At 40.9% G+C, this 19507-nt stretch overlaps 1 pseudogene; it reads right to left on the bottom strand.

The window, feature by feature from the left end:
• Nucleotides 1-3500: 3500 nt before the first annotated feature.
• Nucleotides 3501-18754, bottom strand: LOC137157808 (butyrophilin subfamily 3 member A2-like; annotated as a pseudogene).
• Nucleotides 18755-19507: the final 753 nt, after the last annotated feature.

The following is a 19507-nucleotide window of genomic DNA, read 5'->3' as shown; positions in this document are numbered from 1 at the left end:
AATGTCAGTGAATTACCCTCCATGCTGTTTCAGATCAAGAATCTGACTGTAATTTCTCAATTAAATCAGGAAGCTAGACATGCAATCATCTACCTATGATCAGTGTTCACTCATGTGATTCCTTACTTATATCACAGGATTCCATGCACCTGCTAGATGCTGTACATGGATTGCAGCTTTGAGAAAACTTTGAACCTCTACATATGTAGTTTATTACAGTTGAAGTTTGTACTTTCAGTTTACGTATATATATATTATATAGTTATTTATTAACCAAATTCCATTGTAAAAATGAAACCAATTTTCCTTTGAAAAGAAGCAGGCAAACAAGATCGAGTGTGATCTCAGTCTGTTAGCCCTGAATGCACAAAAAGAGTTAGGTGCCTAGGACCCCATTTAAGGCACCTAAGTCCGGGTTTCAGCAACACTGTGATGTATTTTGTCCCTTTCCCTCTCTCCCATCAAACCCTGAAGGCGCCTAAACTCACTCAGCTCCCAAGTTTCTGCTGGAAAAGTTCCCTCTGCATCTATATTCCTGCTGCTGAGCATGCACACTGGGGCCTCCCTGTAGGCATCCAGATGCCGATCTCTAGCCTAAGCCCCAGAGCGAGTGAGAAATCAGGGGAAGAAAAGTGGCAGGCTGACTGCCTAATGTGTGTGCATGGCCCGATTGGGTAGGTGTTCTCAGAGACTGCCGGCTGGATCGGTCCCCTCAGGTGATTCCACAGAAAATAGCCAATGGGTTAGAAGGAGGACAGCCCTTGTAACTTTTAGCCCAATGTGTAGAGAACTGACCTGGGTTGTGGGAAACCCATGGTTGAGGTCCCCCCTCCACCTGCAAGGGAGAATGGATTTGAGCTGGGATCTGCCACCTCTTAAATAAGTGCTGTATCCAGTGGGGTATGGAATGGTCTGATCTGAGGCACCTTCAGTCTCTTCTGTTGAAGCTGTTCCACTGACAGCCAGTAATTATAGAGTAATTGGAGCAGGGAGACTGGATCCTGCATCTCCTACGTTTTGCATGAGTTGTCTAACCACCAGGCTACAGAGTCATTCTCATGCTTGTTTTTTGTCTCTCCCTATGTCCCAAAAGATTCTTTAATACAGAACAATGCAGAGAGAGAAAGAGAGAGCATGCAAGCTTGAGAATGACACTCAGTAATGAGTGAGCTGGTTAGTTCAATCAGGCAGGACATGAGCGACCCAGGATCCAGCTGTCCTGCTCCAATGATTTCTTAATTATTTGTGAACAGTGGAACAGCTTCAACAGGAAAGCTTGAGAAAAGCTCTATCAGCCTATCCCTTAACCCAGTGGTTATAGCAGAGAACCATCAAATCCCTTGTACTGCTCAGAGGTAGGGGGACCTAAACCAGGGTTCTCTCTGCTTAGCAGGCTGGCTTTGCACATCTCACTTAAGGGCACCTATCTCTCTGCATTCCGCCTACAGGAGATTAGAAGCTGAGCTCCAGCTTTGTGTATCACAGTGATTTTCGAAGGAGCCTAAAGGTAGATGTTATGATGCTGAATGTCACAACACCTAATTTCTTTTGTGCATTCAGGCCTCATTCGCTGGGATTTTTAAGCAGCAAATACAGACACCGTGATCCACTTCTAAGTGCAAATGTGGGTCTCAGTGCTAGCGACTGTGCATTATTAGCAGTAGTAGGTCTCATTGTTAGCTGCTAAGACTGATGTGTAAACTCCACATTTGGTTGTCCCTTCTTGACATCTTCTTCCTCAGGTGTCTTCATTTGTTCCCATGAAAGAAAAGCTCAGGGAGCAGCACTCCATCTACACACTTCTATTCTGAAATTTAGCCTCACTTTGTCATTCCAATTCATAGCCTACCCTGCCCCTCACCCCATATTACCTTCCTTCCTCCCTCTCCTTTTCTGGCTCCCTCCTATTCCCTGATCTCACAGTGACCCTCTCTGCCTCTTCACAGACCAGCACCTAGCCATCTTCCTTGACAACAGGAAACAATAGGAGGTGAAGGCCTTCTTGTCAAGGGCAGCCTCATCATCACTTGTAAATGCTGTCTGGAAGTGGCAATTAAAATGATGTTGACTGGGGGTCTCCTGTGACTTCAGTGCTGCTGAAAGAAATGGGAGAAGGCAGCCATTTAGGTTCTGGCTACATAGCGACTCGACACCTCTGGCTGGCCCTGCGAGGTGGGAGGGTCCCAGGCTTTGGGCTCCAGCCTGACGCTTGAAGTCTACACAGCAGTGAAACAACCCCCAGCGTGAGCCCCGCGAGCCCAAGTCAGATGGCAAAGGCCAGCGCTGGGTTTTTCTTTGCTGTGCAGACACACCCTTCGACAAAGGGAAAAGCTTCTCTGTTTGTTCATAGATAATGTGAATCTTTAAAAAACCTGTGAATAACCTAGTATTGAGGGTTGTTGATAAGAGCTGGGTGGGAATTTTATCATAATTTTTTTTAATGACAAATGCCATTTTGTCAACAAATAACCTTTATGTGGTAGAGGCTCAATTTTGATTAGATGTTCACTGTGTAGGTTGTGCAGATCTAGGGTGGGATTTCCGGTCAACATCAGTGAAAGAGAAACAACCACTCCAGATTAGGTACTAGTCCCATAACTAGGGAACTGCTTGGTCAGATGAAATGCAGGTTCAACTCCTTCTCTGAATGAGGAAAGGAGGCACTTGACTTATGCATCCCAGATAAGTGCCCTATTTAGGGGTGGCTGGGTTTCTTCCTCTGGTTTCTTTCCATCTCTGTTTTTTGGAGGGAAAAATTTATAGGTCTCGATGTCATCCCCACATTGGTCAGGACATTGTTTTGAAATCTCCAGCATTTTTACAGGAAGGGAAGACTGTCTCCGACCCACATATGGTGGTGCTGGTAGCTTCATGAGTTGTTTTCAATTGTGTTGAAAGAAGCAGCTTTGAATTCCTCTCAGAGGAGTAATGTATTTGATGAATGCCACAATGGATAAGTAGAATAAAAAAGAAAAAGAACATGTATTTGGTGTTTAGCATAGCAATAACACCATAACACTCAGATTTTATACAGCACTTCTCATCAATAGCTATTAAAGTGAAGGTCAATATCATTATCCCCATTGTACAGATGGGGAAACTGAGGCATAAAGCAGAGGCATGACTTGATCAAGGTCACACATCAGGAAAACAGCAAAGCTGAGAAACAGAACCATCCATATGTAGAATAGCAATTCTTTTTTTGAATGTTTGAGATAAACTGCCCAGGTGTTCTGGACACACAAGAGGGCTTTACTTTTGAAAATGTTACTAACCATTTTTGAGTCATCATAACTTCAAAACAGCTTGAGCTAGTGTAAGAAAAGTATAATATGAAGCACAGGGGTCATGTATTAACTAACTACTTCAAGGTTTCTCATGAATATAAAGAATTTTTTGTTGCTTAAGCTAAATTAGAGACTTGGGAGAACTGAGATTTATATATTTTATTAACTAAACTACATGTCCTGGGATCAATGATAGAATACACCCAGAGGCAGTTTCAAGTTTTACTGAAATATTTGATAGTTTAATAAAAAATACATGAAAATGACAACACAAAAAAAATCCTTGTGGTGTAACAACATTGAATAGGCAGTAGACAACATCTGAGGGCTTCCATGAGGGCATAAACTTAAACTCTATTCCAAACTTTAACATTTCCATTTGATATATTACATAATCACACTCTTTCTGTATATGATTGATTTAGATGCCACAGGATAGGGGTAATATATCTTATCAGGTACAGCATTTGTATTAACAATTTCAATTTTTCTTCGTAACCACTCCAGTTTGACTCAATTAGCAATTGAATAATTGCAAAATTTTCTCCCCTTTTCTTTGGGTAGCTATAGCTGTCTTTTCTAATTATTCCTTGGCAATATCACGCGTTCATTTTCCCTCCATCTCAACACATCCCACCACGATTTTTTTAAAGTATTTTCCTATTTAAAAAAAAATGTAATAGAACATTAACTAAAAATATTTCTATAGAGACAATTCCCATTTCTTTCAGAATTTATTTATTTCAGTTTTTGAGTCAACCACCCTAGAACCAGTGTTTTTTGTCTCCTTTTTCCTCTGTTTTTTTCTTTTATTTAATCTTCAGTTTCTACTTTGTTTATGTTAGTGTTTCTGAGGTTTCACATTTTTCTATACCCTTCTCCCCTTTGTAGTGAGTTTTACTTCTCCAGAATAACTAGATCTCACTTTTCCTTTCTCGGAGGCTTTAAAGGGATGGGAGCTTTGATGGGGTGGATTGCTAGTGGTTTCTGCTCTCCTGTGCTATTTCCGGGACTGAGGAATGGATAATAAAATTTCTCAGTAAACTCTGCAGGAATAGTTACAATGCGGAACATCGACTGTGCTTCAAAAAATGAGATTATTCCCTCTTCCCGATCCAGAAACACACCAATCACTGTATATGGTGCATCCCTCTTTTCAATCTTAGCACTATCTTTGCTTGAAAATAAGACTCCCTGGGATCTCTTCAGAGACCAATATCCCTCCTCAGGGAGTTTCTCTGTCTTCTCTCTTTTCACGGTCTCCCTCAGAGCCTGACTCAGCACCCCCAGCTCCCAGTCCAATTTGTCCCCCACCTCCACCTCCCAGTACTGCCTCCCACACTCAAATCCCTCCCTTCCTATCACGATCAGGACTCCGGAGGCTGCGTCCAGCTCTGGAGTTGCAGATTCATGCCAGACTCTTTTCCGATCCTCAGACACTTTAAGTTCTGAGTGCTTGCAATCCGGATCCAGAGTGATGGGAACTGGGGAGACAAACCAGAATAGTTCCCTGGTTAGGAAGGAGTTACTCAGTGACACTCAGTGTAATAAGAAGAGATGGGGAATAAACCAGAAGTTAAATGAATTTTGAAATGAGAAATTCATGTAAATATCAATGTAATTGGAAGCATATGACAGTAATTTACACACACTGCAGGCAAAGTCCAGGCTTGGGGCAGGGAGAGGGCATGGGGAGCTTTTCCCACTCTTGCACTCCAGCGCTGGAGTAAGGAAGGAGGGGTGCTGGCTATGGTCCCTGCTGCTGTATCTTTGCTCCAAGGGAGTGATGTCAGCTGGCTTGGGGCCAGGAGGAAGCATTTTCTGGAGGTGAGATTCAAGCTGTTCCTTTGTGAGCAGCAATAAGGAGCAATATGGAGCATATTGCTTGCAGGCTGCTCTGAACTGTCCTACCCTGCTGTGGCTGGATGGCTCCTGGGTGTGCTACTCAGCTGCTGCCACACCAGAGACTTGATGATGAGCTTGATCAGTGTATGGAGGGGATACCATGATGAGACTGCCTACAATGGCACATAGCTGATCTGTGACTGCAAGCAGTAAATATCTCCAATGGCTGGTGATGGGACACTGGATGGGGAGGTCTCTGAGTGACTACAGAGAATTCATTCCCAGGTGTCTGGCCACATGCTCAGGGTCTAACTGATGGCCAGATTTGAGGTCAGGAAGGAATTTTCCCCCAGGTCAGAATAGCAGAGATCCTGAGGGGGGGAGCGGGGGCTCACTTTACACTGCAGCATGGGACACGGGTCACTTGCAGGTTTAAACTAGTGTCAGTGGTGTCTTCTCTGTAACTTGAAGCCTTTAAATCATGATTTGATCACTTCAGTAACTCAGCCAGAGGTTATGGGTCTGTAACCAGTGTGAGTGGGTGAGGGTGTGGCCTCCAATGTGCCACCAATGTGGCCTCCAATACACAGGAGGTCAGACTGTATGATCATGATGGTCCCTTCTGACCTTAAATTCCATGAGTCTAAGACAAGCAGGACTCTTCCTAAATTTTGCTATGAAAAATCATTATGAAAAGTACTATGGGTCCAATGCTGAGAAGCGCTGAGCTCTCTGGCCCTACAAAACACTTAAGAACATAAATATCTCAATTGACTGCAACAGTTTTATTGGCTCAGGTCAGAGTGCTCAGCATCTTGCAGGACCAAATCCTATGTGCTGTATAAACCCTAAGTGCTGTATAAACAAACACACAAACATACCTAAAGGAGGGGGTGCTGCTTGGTCCTCTGATCTGCCCGGAATCTGGAGAAGCTCACATCTGCCTCTGTCTATCTGTCCTGAAGCCATCTTAAACTCGGGGTGGCTAAAACTGAACTCCTCATCATTACTCCCAACTCTGTCATGCTCCTTCCTTTCTTCTGGTGATAGCGCTGTGTTAACCTTGGTGCCCAGACTCACAGACTTGGCATTATATTTATTGCCTCTCTCTGTTGACAGATACTGTCCGTTCTCTCTCCAGAACATCTCAAAAACCCACCTCTCCCTTCCTATCGTTGTGATTCCAGTCCTTAGTCATCTCATGCTTCCGCGTGTCCCACAATCTCCTCATTTCTGATCTCCACAGCTTCCACTTCACATCCCTCCATTTATATAAACTATTGCAGCTCAAGTCATGCCCTCACCTGCCCTGGCTCATATTGCCCCAACTGTCAGTCACCTTCTTGAATCCCTACATTAACTTTCCCTTACGCTGCACTTCAGGATCAAGCTTTTTATCCACATCTCCAATGCTCTGCACAGTGCACCTACATCTTCGCCTTCATCTCTCATTATCACCACTCTCACTCCACCAGACTCCCACCCAAACACTCTCTTTTTATACTTCTCCCAATCTCATCTTTATGCCTTCTTCCACGCTTTGCCATATTTCAGGAGCTCGCTTTTGTCTTAGTATGCAATGCACACATCCTCTCTTCATTCAAGTTTCTTGTTAGGTAAATGTCTGCTAATGTTAACCCACTGCAGCAAAATGCTGTTCCATACCAATCTGCAGCAAGAACACCACACACACACTCGCACATAAACACTGTTATGTCATAAGATATAAGCACTATCTAGATCTCATCCAGAGCATGTTGTATGTGGATATTTTTCTCTATTTATTTAGGCCCCAGTCCAGTACAGCACTTAGACACACGCAGATTTTAAGCAAGTCTCCCATTGACTTCAATGGGCCTATTCACATTCTTAGATTTAAGCATGTGCTTCAATACTTTGTTGGACTAGGATCTTCAATTGTAAACTGTTCTTGACAGGGACTATAGATTCCTAAGCATTAAGACATCACTGAGTTCATAGTAAATGCTTAACAAATAATTATTGTTATGGAAAACAGGTAAATTACAATAAAATTGAAGGTACAGATGGAATGAAATATAAACATATTTTATATCACACTTATCTCTAAATAAATCCAGTCAATACACAAGGAATAATTTTCTTTTCAAATATTAATCTTCTGAAAGGAAATATCATCTGTGTAATTTATAGATAGTGGGTTTATTGTATACATTTCAGCTTACCAGCATAGCTCTGCGCTCTTCTGAAATCTTTAAAGGAAAAACCAATTAATATGTTGCAAATCTATGGCACAATGAAATACAATGTAGTTTAAAATGTCTTCTGTCTGCCTACTCATGTGTTTATAGTACACCCATCCCCATGCTATTTTAACCTACTTAATACATGAGCAATAATTTTCATTTCAAGAATAACTGTGATTCAAAACAACTCAACTTACCCAGCTCTACTGAGATTCGATCTGAAATGAAAGGATATTCCAGTCACTGACTCATTTTTTCTTCTTGTCTGATGCTGTTTTTAAAAATCTGAGAACTCTGAAGGGAGGATGCTCAGATAATGGACTCAGCGATCAACTTTATTTGTGCAAATAATTCTTTATCAATGATAACAGTCCCTTTAAATTTAATGGCACCATTCATCTAAACAAGGGTTCCGGAACTGGACTCAGTCTCAGAGCTTTCTTTTCAGGAAAAGTGATAACATAGTCAGTGAGACTGAATTTTAATCTATTTTCCTTAAGCTCCCTTGAAAATCGCAGTCTAAAATGTCAGTTGGAATGAAATAATAAATTGGGGAAGGGTTTCAGTTCTGGAGAAGGGACTACAACCCACAACTACATTAAAAAGGGAAGACGAAAAAGAACAGGTCAGTCTGCAAAATGTCTTTGATGCCTGTACACCGATGGAAGGAGTATGGGGAACAAGGGGGATGAACAGGAAGTCATAAAACAGAGGTGGCCAAACTTACTGACCCCCCCAAAAACCCTCCTCTCCGCTAGGCAGAATCCTCTAGCCCCACCACCCAGTTGCAGGGCAGAAGCTCTGAGCTCTCCACCCCAGGCTGGTAGGCAGGGAAGAGGGGGTATAAGGGGCTCCATAAGCCACACTTTAACTATAAAAGAGCCACATGCCACAGTTTGGCCACCCCTGTCATAGTATGTGATGAAAATTATGATTTATCTGGCATTAGAGACTTGGTGGAACAACTCCCATGAGTGAATTGCCAGCACTGAGGGATATAGCTTGTTCCAGAAGGATAAATATGGGAAAAATGGAGGAGGAATTGAAATGTACATCAAAAATGTATACCCATATATCTAATGAGTGTATCTGGGTGAGGATAAAAAGGGAAAGGAATAGTAATTATGTTATGGTAAGGGTCTATTATAAACCAACAAATCAAGATGAGGAAATATATGAGGCATTCTTCATCTAAGTAACAAGAATAGCTAACACGCATGAGCTCATATTAATGGGGGATTTTAATTTCATAGAATCATAGAATATTAGAGTTGGATTGGACCTCAGGAGGTCATCTAGTCCAACGCCCTGCTCAAAGCAGGACTAACCTCAGCTATATCATCCCAGCCAGGGCTTTGCCAAGCCTCAGCTTAAAAACCTCTAAAGATGGAGATTCCACCACCTCCCTAGGTAACCCATTCCAGTGCTTCACCACCCTCCTAGTGAAAAACTTTTTCCTAATGTCCAACCTAGACATCCCTGATATCCGTTTCAAAATTATTGCACCAAAACATATGTCCTGCAAGTTCTCAGCATGCGTAGTGGACAATTTGCTAATTCAGAAAGTTGTGCTGTGGTAATACAAACTAATAAGTAAATAAGCAATTCAATCAATCAATCAATAAATAAAGGGTGTTCACCGCTTTGTTACAATATATTAAGCAAGGCAGATTCATAATCAAGAGAGAATATTTCGCAATCCCATGAGAACACAGATAGAGATCCACATGACTTGCTTTCACAACACAAAAAACAGGTGTCACCTGATGAAATTAATAGGCTGCAGGTTTAACGCAAAGAAGAGGTACTTTTTCAGACAAGACACAACTAACCTGTGGAACTCATTGCCACGGAATGTGATTTCCAAAAGAATAAATGGGTTCAAAGACGAACTAGGTACGTTCATGGAGGATATTTCCACCAATGGCTATTAGCCAAGATGGTCAGGTGTAAACCCATGCTAGGAGAGATCTTAAACTTCTGACTGCTGGAAGCCAGAAGGGGAAAGCAAGGGTGGATCTCTCCAAAATTGCCCTGTTCCTGTGCTTGCCTCTGTTGGAGACAAGATACTGGGCTAAACAGACCACTGGTCTGACCCAGTATGGCAGCTCTTGTGTTCCAGAGGAACAGGCAGAGTCTCACAGACTCGTGTTTGACAACATTTACTGGTTTCACCTTCAAGATGCCATAGACCATTTTTTGAGGGGAGAGGTGGCCATCACAGCCTGAACTATTTTCAAAAGCAGTCCCTGAAAAAAAAAGTCTGAGAACCCCTGCCATAGACAGACTCACCAGAACACTCACCTGTTTTATTCTAAGCCAGATAAGAAAATAGAATTCATATTAGACAGGTTTTCTTACCCAAACGTTCTTGTGTTTCACCAATTCCTGCAAAATAGTAATTTCAGTTAGTACAATGAACACAGAGAGAGAGAATTAGAAGTGACAAAAAGATCAAAGACTTACAGATCCATCAGGACACGATGGAGTACATTATGTAAAACTATTTAGAGGAAATTCTGCTATTACATATGCATGGCAGGAATGCTGATGAATTCTCATTCAGTATTTTACAGCCATCTGTTTTTATGACTCAGTCTGTCAGCCATTTATTTCAAACAATAGTGCACAAAACACTTGAGGAGGCTGTGATTTACATCTGTTATTATTATTTTTATTTGTAGCATGCCAGCAGCATGCTATATGCTTTACAGCTATATGCTATATCGTTTAAGACAATAAGGCACATGCTACTAAGAACGAACAATATAATTTGATGATGTTCTGTAAATAAGAAGGATGCTTGCAAACAGTGACTGAGAAGAGATGTTTAGCAGCTTCTTGTTAGTTAGTTCCATAATCTTTCTTTAGTTGTTTGTATTTTTGTTTAATATTAACGTAACTTCATTTTGAATATTTCTATGTGGTAGAGTTGGTCATTTTTTAAAATTTCAAAATTATGAAAAAAATTTAATGAAAAAAATGGGGAAAATGTTTATGAAAATTGTTCCAGCTTTTTTCTGAAAGCTCTACTTTGAGATGAGGACATGGGTTTATCAGCTGTATAAATGAAATGTGTTTTAAGGAGGAACTTTCAGCTTGATAGTGTGGAGTCACTTTGGATCCTTGGTCTGTGAAGAATTTTGAAGCACAGGGGACACTTGGGAAAAAGCTATGGATGAAAAATGGACATGGAAGTTGTAGTTGCAGGTGGAGCAAAGAGCTTGTGGAAGAACTGAAGAGAAACTAGAGTGGAGGGGTCAGACAGAAGCTGAAAATTAGGGCAAGGGTCTCAGCTTTATTGCAGAAGGTATGGGAAATCCAGTTAAAGAATGTGGAGAGAAGGGTGGACTTAGATGAGGGGTCAAGTTAGATGATTTGTTAAGTGTCACTTTGGGTGGATGGACAATGGGAGAGGGAGGTTGTGGTGAGGAGCTAGCAGGATGCAGAGAAGGATGTCGCAATCGTTGAGCAGAGAAGTGGACAAGGTTGCTGGTGAAGGAAGAATGAGCCAGTTTCGTTGTAGAGGATTTGTTACACCATGCACCAGTGGATAGGAGGAGAGGGAAATAATTACAAAGCTGAATGGTGGAGGATAAACTGCAGGGAGGAGTTGCTAAGGGGGATAGAGGAGGGATGAAAGAGCAGATTTTGAGGAAAGATGAGTTCATTTTGCATAATAATAAGTTTGATTTGCTAGTGGCAAGACATGCTGGAAATGATGTCTGAAAAGCAGTCAGAGATGTGGGGCTCCATGGAGGGGAGAGAGAAGAGGTGGAAGAACTTGATCCATGACTCTGTGTGTCCAAATGCTGTCTCTCAGGGAGCGAGAGAATAGGAGAAGGTTGAAGGCAGAGCCATGAGGGACACCAGTGGCGATTGCTATCCAGTCTCTAATACAGAAACAATGGTTATGAAGTATGTTGATAGGCTGGTATGTATCATACACTTCTATAGAGCGCTGCCTCATTTAATAAAAATCTTTGTTCAGTGATTTAAAATAAAACTGAAAGTTAGTCATTCAAAGAAAAAATATGCTGCTCTTCATTTTTATAAAGCACATTGTTCTCGTTTATGGCACAGCTGTGTCTGTCTACACTGAATATTTCATTAAAGTGATATTTACCTCCTTCACTTGTCTTTCTGTCCGATTCTAAAATAGTAAACAAATACAAATAAAGAACATATGCATGTTATTGGGTAGACTTCGGCTTTAATTCACAGAGTTAATCGATTCACAGATTCCTGTGCCGGAAGGGACCATTGAGATCATCTAGTCTGATCTCCTGTACAACACAAGCCAGAACAATTGCCTGAAATAATTCCCGCGTTCCTGGGTTAAAAGCCATGAGGGGGCCGGTTCCAGTTTACTCCACAGTACTGCAATGGTAAACCTGCATCACGGCCTTGCAAAAGTGATGTGAAAAGAGTTTCTAATATAATATATCACTTATGAAATTTAAAAAAATCTAAATGTCTCCACAAATAGTGAGGAACTTTTCATATGGATGGTCTGTATTCAATTTGTTGTATTTAATCTTGAAAATCTAAACTCATATAAGACTGTGATTGGGACGGGGTGTAAAGTCCCGGACTGGTGAGGTGTAGGATAAGGAGCAGCTCTGGTCCCAGCTCACATGGGAGGCAGAGCTCAAAAGGGAGCAGCTCAGATCAGTCTGGGTGGACAGAGCAGGGGAGTGGAAGTTCTCCAAGGGGGACTCAGAAGCAAACCAGTGGCACCAACAGATGCACTGAAGCCAGACTAGGAAGTGGCTTAGGGAGCAGGCATGGGTTACCTGCCTTCTAGACCTCACATATTGAACTAATGTTTAATGGGTCATGAGTTAGAACCTGGTAGACCCAGGAGGACCCATTGACTGTCACCACTGGGTGACACGGACACAGATTTTTGCCACTGGGCAACATGGCCCAGAATATTGCCCCTAGGCAGCATTGCTGGGCTCAGACACCAGCCCTCCCTCTTCCCTGACATCCTGTCAACCAAATAAAAATATTGTGGGATGTTGGCAGTTCTTCTATAGGACACATACACACACACTAAGGCTAATGATACACTGTAAGAAGATATATATTCTCACCTAGTTCGCTTTTCAGTCGTTCTTTTTCTGAAAGAAATTATATTTACATATCATTGTAAGATCTAAGGCAGAATCAATGTGGTAGATTTTTTGGCCTGTACCTAATGTGCATTAAACTTTACACATATATTTATAATTTGTTTTAAAATAAAACCATTCATACCGTGCGGGCCAAATTCTGCTCCCAGTTAAAATGGTTTACATCCATTGTAACTTCACTAATTTAATCCATGAGCATATCACATTATTTTTTACTTTAGTTAAATATTTGGATAGTTCGTTACATTTTTAGATGTAATTGTGAATAGGCCTTCTTTGTAGAACTTGTCAGAAAATATTTTTCATTTCCAATAGAAAAATTTGATTTTTTTTGTCAAAAACGCCCAAACTGAAAATTTTCAGGCAAAAACTAAGTTTTTTTACAAGGTTTGAATTTTTGTATGAGTTCTGTCAATTAAGCAAATGCTTTCTGAAAAACAATTGTTTACTAAAATGCCTAATTCTGTTGAAAAACAGTTTGACAGAAAAAATTTGAACAAGTCATTCTACTTGGTCCTTGCTGGACAATATTATATTCCCATGCTTTCGAATATAGCTCATATACAGCTTTCAATACTAGAATATTTTTCACTGAGAAAGGAGTACTGCCTCAGACCAAGGAATTCTCTCTCCCAACAGTGCCATAGGATATTTTAAATCAATCTGGATAGTCTCCAGAAAAAGAAAATGACATTTCTGAAGGATGGCCCTCCAGTCTACCTATCTATATCTCAATGAAACTACCTAACCATCACTCTTCAATCAAAATCAAAATCCACTCGTACTTCTTTAAAAATAAATTACATAACCAATTTTCATGTTTGTTTAATTTATACATAAAACGTAATGGGGTTATATAGCAGCCCAAAGATTAATATTGTTTAATTTATCATATCCTGCTGTTTTGTTAGTTGCATAAGAAGATGTTTGTGTTTGAATATTATTTACACTGATCTATTCGGTTGTTTTGTTTTTTCTTTTTTTTTAGTGGATTAAGATTAATCGTCCACGTTTTTCTTAGCAGTTAATATCCGTTTTCCATTGATTTTACTTTGGTTATTTGTAGTGACACACAGAGATTGATGTTAGTTTTGTTTTGGGTGAAGATGAGCACCCAGTGCATTTAGAGTTTAATGTGACTATTCATATGTTTAAAATTAAGCAGCTGCTTAAGTAATGAATTGGATTTCAGCCTAGGCTTTCTTCACTTAAGTGCACCAGTGATTTAATCAATGTTCCTGTAGTTTGAAGGTTTCTTCAGAGAGTTCCTTGAAGATTGAAATATGAAAGTTTATGAGATTGGAAAATGATTTTATTGTAATTTCTCCTTTTCTCTCCCCTCATATACTTTTTTGGGATCTGGAATTTCTTTTTAACTTTATCTTTCTTTCAGGAAGACAGGGCAGCAGCAGGTTAGGCTTTATTCATAATTATCCATACTGACTGGGTGTCTAATATTTATTGGTGCTACATTTCCTATGGCAAGAGCCTGACATGCTGGATAGTAAAGCTCTCTCAGAGTGAAATTCCACCTGGTGCAGCACGCACATCTTACTTTCTATCTCAGTCCTCAAAATAAGACTTAAGGGAGACTTAACTGGGGCACAAATCTTGGGCTAGCTAAGTACCATTTAAACCTTATTTTAAGGGCATAAGTGAGTCTTCAGTGGTGAATAGCCCACTGCAAGCCCTTAGTGATATAGATTCATAGACTCTAGAATAGTGATATTATCAGAGGTCCCAGTCCTCACTGATTCCTTTATCTGTGTCAGGACAGATACATGTGCGATTCACATCTTGGAAAATATCAACCCGGCACATAATACTGTCTCCATGAAGCTGTGCTATGAAAATGTACCTACCTCATGTTATATCAAATCAAAATTATATCTACCTGCTTCCATGGCTTTCTTCTGATTTACTGCAAACAAGGAGAATCACATTGCAGTGTTAATTACTCTAACAAGTTTCCCAAAGTCTTATTTCACACGCAAAACAGCAAAAAAAAAAAAAAATTACTGGGCTAATATCTCTCCATCTAGGAAAAACCTGGATTAGGACACAGGAAACGGATGATTTCACTTGAAGATTATCTCGTCACTCACTGCAATGGAAGATGGTTTCTACCAATTCTCTGATTATGCACACAATCTGACCACATAAAGCAGCAGATGTCCAGTCTTCTGTGAAAATGTCAGGAAGCTTGTGGAGGACCTTTGCCACAGCACATCCACCCAACCCACATCCTCTGATTTGGCAGGACAGCTTCTGAGTGAGCCAGATAAAACCATCAATGAACAAGATTAGAGAATAACTGGTACAATGAAAGTGGTGGGAAAAGAGAGGCATCAGATTGAAGTTAGGAAGAACTGAAAAATAAAGGAAGGAGTCCAAAACATTTAAGTGCAGGTGAATTGAAATAAATGGGAGCAATCATGAGACCTAAAACCTGCAGAAGACTGAAGTGGAGCTTTACCAGGAGAAGAATATTTTTTAAACAGAGATATATTGTCATGTGCTTAAAGTTCTAGGTGATCCCATAAGTATCCACAAGGGAAATGAGTTATCAGAGGAGCTAGATTTTCACCCAGCTTATTGAGAAAGTCCCATTGCCTTAGGTCCTGAATGAACATGGTGGACCAAGAGAAAATCCACTCCGGCCAAACAGAAATCCCAGGCAGACAACCAACAAGAGGCAATCACTCCTGTTTTCAGTGCCTATGTTGAATGCCTTGAATTTTATCGTTTACCCAGTGTATACAGGGTAACGTAAGTGATTTCTGCACCTACGCGATCAATCCCATTCTACAACTGTTAGTGATTCTGGAACAACACCAAGGGATGCCCTTGTAGGACTGAATGGCAGATGGCTAGTCTGAACATGATCTATTATGATGACAATATCTGCTTATGACAGAAGGAAACAAACTTTTCTGATGAGCCACCAATGGCAATAGTCACCATTGGTAAATACCCTAACACAGATCCCAATTCCCATTGCATTACCTGGATGCATGCTGCAAACATTACAAACACACAACTGTGGATCGCAATTGAGACAGAACAAACCCACTCATCTACTGTAATTTATAAACAACTTCTGAGACCAGCACAGCAACGGCTAAATTAATTTTTTCTTCTAAAATCATATAATCATAGACATGTTGGGCTAAAAGGGACCACGAAAGATTATCAAGTCCCACCCATTGTACTGAAGCAGCATCAAGTAAACTGAGACTATCCCTGTCAGGTGTTTGTCCAGCCTCCAGTGATGGGGATTCCATAAGCTCCCTGGGACTGTGTCAAAATCAAAATATAAAATACGTTCACATAAAATTACATTCACCTGCCTAGTGACTTACCTGAGCGAGATGTTGTGTCATTATTATCTGAAAAAAATTAAAATCCTTTTTGAAAATGAGACATTTTTCATAGCATCCTAGAATAATTTTGATGGAATCAGTCACTGTCATGAATCCAATAGTTTATAATCCTGAACCATCCATTGGTGTCTATTCTGGCCTTGAATATATTCATATGTGAGGAATTTGCAAACTCTTTTGTCAGAACAAACTTACCTGGAATTATAATTTACAGACCCTTATATTTCATTTTCTGAATTTGGCCCTAGAATACTCGTTTAAGTTTTTGTTTGTTTTTATTATAGTTAAATACTTGCACATCATCTGTTTTAATATTTTAACATATTTATTGAAATAAAGTGCAAAGAAATACTTACTTTTCAATTTATAACCTACAGCAGCAATAAGGGCTATGCTAAGAAATAAAATGACCAGGAAGGCAGCCATCCAAGGGAGGTGGTCGGGAAGAAAACATCTGAAAATAGGTGAAAATGTCTGTTATGTTCCTATCATTCTTAAGAACATCTTGATAATGATAAGGCCAACCAAACCCAGTCTGTCTGAGGAACTGGTAAAATCAGATTTAATTTGTATTTAGACACTGCAGTTTCCTCCTGGCAGAGCAAATTCAGATGAATTTAGATCAAAAGACTCCACACATCTTCAAGAATATCATAGAGAACAGAGCCTGCGCCATAAATCCTCCAATGTGTTCTGGAAAGCACACTTCATCAGCTACGCCCAGCTCACTTTACTCATTCAGAAAGAAACACCTAAGACATTGGGGTGTCTCACATGAGTCAGATACACAGGATTTATCTCAAATACCCTTTCAGTGCTAGTATTCATGCAGAAATTGTATGCATATTTAAAACAAGGTTTTAATCTGCACATATTTAAAGTATAACTTGTTCTCCATCAGGCCGTGAAATGGTGAAAGTCATACGCAAGCTACCTCATGGACACAACCCCTGCTGCTTAGTAGGGAAAATGCAAGGTGCATCTCTTTGCCATAGCATTCCCACCATAAACGGTATAAAATAAAGAAAAAGGGAGAATGGTCCTCTACTTAGGAAGGGAGATAGAGAACCTAAGACTAATATCATAGGTGGCGTTATTCAGGTTAATGATATGTCATTTAGATGTTTATACTGACATTAATGAACTGTCACAGCCACGTGAAGTAGGTGGAATAAATATTATTACTCCTTTATTGAGACAGGGAAAGTGAGAAGTTAAATGAGTTCTCCTGAGTCTATAAAGCAAGTCAGAGGAATGGCTTGAACTCATGACTCCCTGACACCTAATCCCTGTGCTCAAGAGATATAAACAGGAGAAACTCACCAGGGGAAGTACTACAAAAACATGAATAAGGGATGTAGAATCTGCCCAATAACCATTAAATAATAACGAACAAACGCTGGACATTTATTTCTTACCACAGAGGAGGAGAATAAAACAGGGAACCATCTCATTAACTTAAGCAGCCTCTTTACTGATTATACAGTCACTGGCCCCAACATGCACTCACCTGAAATCTGGACTCTGGACTCACTCGCTGTCTTTAGCATGTTGTTGATTATCTTGCAGGAGACTTCATTGTCTGATCCTGGTTCCATGTTAATGGAACTTTCAATATTGTAGATTCCAGCAGATGTCTTTGTGTTGCTGGTGGTCAGCTTTTCTGTTCGGTTTTGTCCTTTACTGTTTAGCCAGAGCACCTGGGGCTCTGGGAACCATCCCTCTGACCTGCAGGTGAGGCCAATCCCCTGGCCTGCATAATCCGTCAGGAAAATGGAAGGCTCACCCCCTCTAGCTACAAAGAAAGAATAAATGTTGTTATTACCGTCTCTTCCCCAAACAGTGCAAAGTTTGGGGGATTTCCCACTGCCTTGTATATATGCTGCCTGAGAATTGTGGCAGAATTTGTGACCTCCTTCATATGAAATTACAGGGCAAGAACTCTTCCCTGTTAAGTTTAAAAAAAAAAAAAAAAAAAAAAAAAGACATCGTATGTGAAGAAACTGCACCACGATGCAACTCAGGTTATGTCTACATTTGCCAGAGAAATTTGGCGGCAGTTGATAGGAGACATGTAAGCTACACTATGTAGCTTGCGTATCTCCTGTCGACTTCCTAACTTCTACTTACTGCGGCATCTCCACTTTGCTGTGCCGATGGGAAATGCCCTCCCACTGAGGCAGCATTACTCTTTTTGGTGGGGGTGGATTAGCAGTGTCAACTTCCGGGTCAATTGAGCGGGTCTCCATTTCCGCTGAATTGATCCCGGTGAATCAATCTGGTGACACCAACTGTGCCGCCATCAGTATAGACATAGCCCTAGATGTGCCAGGTCATATTTTATACAAGGACTTAGTTCTGTAAGGAAACCTTCTAACATAAATACCTACCCTCCCTTTATCAAACTCACCCTTCATTGAATTTCACTGAGGTCATCAGAATTACATTAGGACCCCTTCACTTTTTGTGGGTCCCACATTATTAGATTCTATATTGCTGTAGGCTGATGGGAGAGAGCCATTCCACTCACCTGTCACATCCAGTTCAACCACCACTTCATCGTACCAGTTTCCAAAAGAAACACTGCAGGTGTATTTCCCTTTGTCAGAGACCATGACATTCTTCAGGTTTAGAGACACGTTTCCTGCTTGAAATTCACTTTGGAAGAACTGTGTTCTGCCCTGATATCTCTCATCCTGTCTCTCCTCGTTTTTTTCTCCATCATAGGTGCTCACATCTATTTTTTCTGAATTTCTAGAAAGTATCCACTGCACAGTAATTGTCTGAGGCTTATCCTGGCTCTCCAGCTGGCAGAGCAGAATAACCCTTCTCCAATGAGTGCAATGACAGGATTCTGAGGATGATTTTAAACTGACCTGTGTAGATAGAAATAGAGGTTAGCAATCATTGAAGATGCTTTCGTTTGTGGATTCTATAGGAAACTATGTGAGGCTAGGGTGTGGATCTGCCTCAAGCCCTGTGAATGAAGCTGTGCACAGCTGTGGGGCCCTAAGAATGGCACAGAGAGAGAAACACCATTCTCACCTTGCTTCCTGGTTGGTCTGGAGCAAAGAGGGTTAGCCACTTACTGATACCTTCTACTAGCAGCAAATTAAAATACCTGCACTGACTCAGCTGTGCTGATTGATGTACTGGGAAGAAGCCAAAGCCCATTACTCATCACCCAGTTGCTCTGGGTATTGGCTGCTTAAACAGAGCTCCTGCTTTTGCCACCATGCCAAGTGGCAAGGTCTGGATGGCCTGTCCAGAGGTATAAATGGGTTGTCACTCGCCCTTACTCTCCTGCAGAGGCACACAACCCATATCAGAATCTGGTCCTGCATGATCAGTTTCCACTTCCACTGAGGAGGCAGATATATAATTTAAATCAGAAGGTGCTAAAATGGCTCTGGTTCATTTCCCACCCTTCCAGGAAGGGCCCTCTCTTCATATATCGCCCCGAACACGGTAGAGGTTCCCCCATCCTCTGTAGAGGGGATGATGGGGACTTTGATCTCTCACATAACAGAGTTGAACAGGGACAGCAATCCGCTGGCTACCTAGTTATTTCCACCATTTATTATCCAGTAAATGGAATGACTATTTTCAGTTATCACTGTAGACAGAGA

The sequence above is a fragment of the Emydura macquarii genome, unplaced genomic scaffold, assembly GCF_026122565.2.
Source record: "Emydura macquarii macquarii isolate MOO-44397 ecotype Brisbane River unplaced genomic scaffold, CSIRO-AGI_Emac_v2 contig_1573, whole genome shotgun sequence".
Lineage (NCBI taxonomy): Eukaryota > Metazoa > Chordata > Testudines > Chelidae > Emydura > Emydura macquarii.
This window is presented reverse-complemented; position numbering and strand designations above follow the sequence as displayed.